Source organism: Vespa mandarinia, chromosome 21, assembly GCF_050613455.1.
Source record: "Vespa mandarinia isolate Hongniang chromosome 21, ASM5061345v1, whole genome shotgun sequence".
Classification (NCBI taxonomy): domain Eukaryota; kingdom Metazoa; phylum Arthropoda; class Insecta; order Hymenoptera; family Vespidae; genus Vespa; species Vespa mandarinia.
The window spans coordinates 2,811,743-2,817,500 of record NC_140830.1 but is presented as its reverse complement, the minus strand read 5'-3'; the positions used below and the strand labels follow the sequence as shown (position 1 = coordinate 2,817,500).

Below are 5,758 nucleotides of genomic sequence, written 5' to 3'. Positions count from 1 at the left end.
CTGTAGGTCGGTAATGGCACAGCCGAAGGCAAGAGCTTTCGTATTTTCACGTGGTGAAAGCTTCTCTCTGCTCCGATTCTCACTCTCTCTCTCTCTCTCTCTCTCTCTCTCTTTCTCTCTTCCTCTCCGTATATATACATGTATCTTTCTTTGCTATTGATTCTTACACCCTCCGGCAGATGTCAGCGTAAACGTTTAGTTTCGATTTCGACCTCGACTTTTCTATCTTCGACTTCGACTTCGATTTTAACTTCGAGTTCGACTCTCGCCCTACATTATGACATTGTTCGTTACTTTTTTATCTTCTTTCTTTTGTTTTCTTTTTTTTTTTTTTACCTCTTCATTCATAAACGCGTTGATTTATTTAAAAGTCGATACGAGTTGATGATCGAACGATCGTACAATTTTTAATCCCAAGGCTTATGCATAAAAACGCGTATTAATTGTAAACGACTTAACGAGCAACAAATAACTTTTGCGCAATATCGATTTTATCAATTTTTCATAATAGTCAAATGTCGAATAATTCATATACCGCGATGTATAAACTGAATACATATTCTATTTATTATCGGTATATGATTTATGAGGTTATTCTTTCGGATATTTAAATCGACGTGGAGAAATAATGACGCATGAAATTATTTCGTTCGATTAACCTATGGAATTAAAATATGGAAACGTCGCGATAACATAGTAATCAACATCGCGATTCGCGGGAAAGTATTTACCACGATTGTTAAATACGTTCGATCGAATGTCAATATGTTTTAATAGGATCTAGCTAAGTGTCTAAAGAATATATAGATAATTAAATAAATTTATAGATAAATAAATATATAGGTAAACAGATTTATATATATACATACACACATATATATATATATATATATATATATATAGATAAATATATATTTAAAGAAACGTTGTTTAATCTTAACGACTACTTTCTGGTAAACAACGTAATTAGCGGAAACGCGGCGATGTTATCGTTCGAAAAGTACTTACGTGTAATGAAATCCGCGATAACATTCCAACACGTGCTACGTGATAAAATGGCTTCGAACGTCGGAGGAGCAAGTTATTTCAATTAAATTTTTACGCTTACGGTTCCCCGAAAAGTCGTTCTTAATCGATTATCTACCAAATGGAAAGGAAGATTCCTTGAAACGGAAGTTCATTGTCCTTTTGACTAAACGATACGCGGATAGTAGGAGGATAATATATCGATATCGATTATTTCTCAAGAAACTTAGTAATTACGTTTATAATATTTCTACGGTTATTAAAAATCTATCATGTTATCGAACGAGAGAATGGAAGAATTAAAGAGAAACAAAAATAAAAGGAAAAGAAATAAGGGATAGAAAATTTCCTATTGAAACAAATTCGTCCGATTGATTTCTTTTCGTAAAATAAAACTGACGAAATCTACGAAAACCTTTTAGTAACTGTTCGTACGTCGCACATTCAAAAAAAAAAAAAAAAAAAAAAAACAATCTTTCGAGCTATTAAACACAAAAGAAGGAAATAAAGACAGAAAGTAGAAAAATCCTGCGAAAAGAAAAGTAAATAAAGTAGAAAATGGTCAGACATTTTTTTCTTCGCAAAATGAAAAAAAATGTACGAATTAGGACAAAAGTAGAAAGATTAAGAAGAGAGAGAGAGAGAGAGAGAGAGAGAGAGAGAGGGAGGGAGGGAGAAAAGAAAAGATAAAAGAAAAAAAAATAGAAATGAAGAAAAAAGAAAAAGATAAAGAAAAGCAGATATTATAACATATATATATATATATATATATATATATATATATATATATATATATATATTGAAGGAAATAGACGAAGATGAAAGTGGTAAGCGCAGCCACGTGTCGTGCTTGTCTCTCTCTCTCTCTCTCTTTTTCTCTCTGTCTCTCTATACGTAGGTGTAAGAGAGATAAATAAAGAATGAAAGAGCGAGCGAGCAAATGGAGATAGAGATAGATAGAGAAAGAGAGAAAAAGATTGAGAGTGAGAGAAAGAGAGAGAGAGAGAGAGAGAGAGAGAGAGAGAATGAGGTGCGGTACGGTGCGCACGCTAATGCGCCGCAACGGCGCTCGCGTGCGCGAGCGCATGCGATCGATAGACGAGACACCGCCGGGATTTTCGCGTCCCCGCGTGACGTCACGGCGCCGGAGACGAGAAGAACCGAGCTGAGACGAGGGCGGCCGACGTCTGGGGGCCGAGGTAGCGCTCGCCGCGGTCTACCAGCACCTCGTCGACGCGAGCACGGCCCCTGCTATCGTCGACCTCGTCGTTTCGACGTCCTTTCGACGTTTTCTTCCTACGTCAGACAGAAGATACACCCTTTTTTCTTTTTTTTTTTCTCTTGGTTCTCGTTGCTGCCGCTGTTATTGTTGTTGTTGTTGTTGTTATTGTTGTTGTTATTATTATCATTGTTGTTTTCCAATAAGAAAGAAGGAAGAAAGGAAGGAAGGAAAGACCAAACAGACAGACAGAGAGACAGACAGACAGACAGACTAACAGACAGATAGAGACAGATAGACAGAGCGAGAGAAAGAGAGAGAGAGAGAGAGAGAGAGAAACAGAGAGAGAGAGAGAGAGAGAGAGAGAGAGAGAGATAGAAAGATACATACATACACACATACATACAAGCAGAGTAACGCTATACGGACATAACTACATAAATTTTTCGCTAACCCGATTTCTAAAGAGAGAAGAAACAGATCTTCTTCAGGTGCGCGTTGTCAAATATTATTAAATACTACGAGGAAGAGAGGCTTTTTTTAACTGGTTGGTTGGCCGGCCTAATCGTGATATATTAAAAAAAGAAAAGAGAAAAAGGGGAAGGAAAGAAAATAGAAAGAAGAATCTTTGTGAATCGACCGATCGACCGATAGACCGACAGACCGATCGACCGACCGACCGACCGACCGACCGACCGACCGAACGACCGACCGACCGACCGAACGAACGTACGAACGAACGAACGAACGAACGACCGATCGACCGTAAGTACGTACGTCCGCGCGCGGGTTTGTGACAGGTTCGTCGAGTTCACTGTGTAGAAGACAAGTGGAAAACTACGTGGGATAAGAGTTATACAGTAAGTTTGAATGGAAATGTGATTTAACCGCGAAAGAAACAAAAAAGAAGAAGAAAATAGAAAAGAGAGAGGGAGGAAAAAGGAGAGAGAAAAAAGAGAAAAGAAGAGGAAGAAGATGGAAGCTTCAAGATTAAAGCTTTTTCCCTTTTCGTTTCTTCTATTTCTTTTCTTTCTTTCTCTCTCTCTCTCTCTCTCTCTCTGTCTCTCTCTCTCTTTTTCTTTTTTAATTATTCATTAATTAATCAATTAATTTGCTCTTGCACCCGTCGATGTACACGCTCTACTAAATCTAAACGTTCACTATCGTTAGATCAGGATAAAATGGTGTTAAAAAAAAATTGTATCCTTCCTTCCTTCCTTCCTTCCTTCCTTTCTTTCTTTTCTTTCTTTTTTTCTGTTTTTTTTTTGTTTTTTTTTATCAAAGAAAAAATGTACAGGAATAGTAATAGGGCGTAATGGAAATATACGAGAAATTATACATACATATATGTATATAAATATATATATATATATATTGACAAGGGGTAGGGGGTAGGAAAAAGAAAAAGAAAAAGAAAGAAAAGAAAGAAAGAGAAAGAGAAAAAAATCGAGGCAGGTAGACGAACGGTTCGTGCGCGTTACATCCTCGATTGGTGCTTGTAACCCTTCTTCTTCTTCAGCTCGTAGCGCAGCTGAGCTCGACCGGGCGCGACCCACAGCCCTACATTCGTGGATCTGCGGCGTGACCTAACCTCAACTTGCTATACCTTGGGCGCCGAGGCTTTCCATTTCCTATTCTTATTAGCTATTAAAAAGTCAACACTCGAAATTGACTTTATCAATTTCATTTTTTCAACTTTCTCGATTGAACGTCGTCGTCGTTATTAACGTCATCGTCATCGTCATTCCACTTCAATCTTTCTCTTTTTCTTTCTTCATTTTGTTAAGAAAGTAGCAACTGGAGGTTCGACCTTGGCAAGAAAAAGAGAAAGAAAAAGCAGGCACACTTCCGTTCTCTTTCTTTCTCTCTTTCTTTCTATCTATCTATCTATTTATCTCTCTCTTTCTCTCTCTTTCAGATAGATAGGTAGATAGAGAGAGGGAGAGAGAGAGAGAGAGATCGCATAACACTGTCAGCACGAAGGATATGCTTTTCACCTTCCTCCTTCAGTCGGTTGTACTGCTTCGGAATTCTACCTCGACGGTCGAGGTCGGCGAACGACGTGATATAACGTATCGAAGATACGTTGACCTTTATGTAACGTTATACGTCGTTTCTCTCTCTTCTCTCTTTTTCTCTCTCTCTCTTTAACGCTACGATTCAAGACACCGCCGGATACGTAGTTACATAGTTGCGTTAGATTGCTATTGAAAATCTTCGTGCAAGGATTAATCATTTTTACGAAAAAGATCGTAGAATCATTCATTTAGAATGTTCAAACGAATTTATAAAGTATCTAGACAACGACATTTTGACATTGAAATAACTTCCTCATGATACGATGATATATATATATATATATATATATATATATATATATATATATAAATAAATAAATACGGGGTAATATTCGCGATTGGAACGATGACGAAATCAAAACAAACCTCGAATATCATTGGATGCTGAAGGGTGTTAGGACGAAACGAGGAGAAACTGAGTAGGATAAGATGTTGATATAGAATTGGAGAGAGAGAGAGAGAGAGCGAGAGAGAGAGGGAATGGTTTGAAAAAAGGTAAACTTTATAGGACACGTTCGATAGAGATCGTCTCTGTCGGTAGTATCAGTAGAGCGTGTAACGTCGAGTAAGCTGTATGTTAACGATTACTTTGATATACTAATTAGAAATTATATCGAAATTTTATATATATATATATTTGTATATATATATATATATATGTATGTATATATATACCGATTGAAGAGAACTAATAACAAATTCCAACGTATATATTGTGTTTACAGAAAGAAGATAAAAGTTGGAAACTGGAAGAAGAAAATTAGAGATAGAGAGAAAGAGAGAGGAAGAGAGAGAGAGAGAGAGGAGAGAAAGAGAGAGAGAGAGAGAGTGAGAGAGAGAGAAAGAGCGAGCGAGAGGGAGGGAGAGGTGAATTTAATACGGTCCATCTTTTTTTTTTTTCTTTCTTCTATTATTCCATTTTCTTTCTTTCATTCTTTCCTTTATCATTTTTATTTTCTCTCTTTCTTTCTCTCTCTCTCTCTCTTTCTCTCTCTCTCTCTCACTCTCACTCTCTTTCTCTCTCTCTCACTCTCTCCCTCTCTCTCGCTCTCGCTCTTTCGCTCTGACCTCTTCTCCTCCTCCTTTCGAACAGAAAGAAGTGTTTAGATATCGGCAGTGTGTCGTCGAGTAAAGGAAAAAGTGTCGTCGGGGTGGTTTAGGGTATAAGTGTGATGTGGTGGAGGCCCCCGTCGAGTCGCGGGGGCAGGAGGTTGTCAGAGGCAGATCGGTCGTGAGGGCTCCAGGCACGGCTCGGTTGGCCCGTGGCGAGCTCGCTGGAGGGGCGGGGGAGGAGGAGGTAGGATGGTGTGACCTCCGGCGTCATCCCGCCCGACGCGGAGCTGCTGCTGGTGGTGGCGGGGGAGGAGGCGTCGGAGGTGGTGGTGGCGGCGGCGACGACGACGACGGTGGAGGTCGAGGAGGAGGTGGAGGAGGA

The 5,758-nt window shown here is 39.0% G+C and overlaps 1 long non-coding RNA gene across 1 annotated transcript; it reads left to right on the top strand.

Annotated features, from left to right (window-relative positions):
- Positions 1-2,251: 2,251 nt before the first annotated feature.
- On the top strand, positions 2,252-5,726 carry LOC146872321 (uncharacterized). The gene is made up of 3 exons (XR_014983469.1): positions 2,252-3,105; positions 5,049-5,190; positions 5,417-5,726. It is a non-coding gene; the product is annotated as an uncharacterized LOC146872321 (long non-coding RNA).
- Positions 5,727-5,758: the final 32 nt, after the last annotated feature.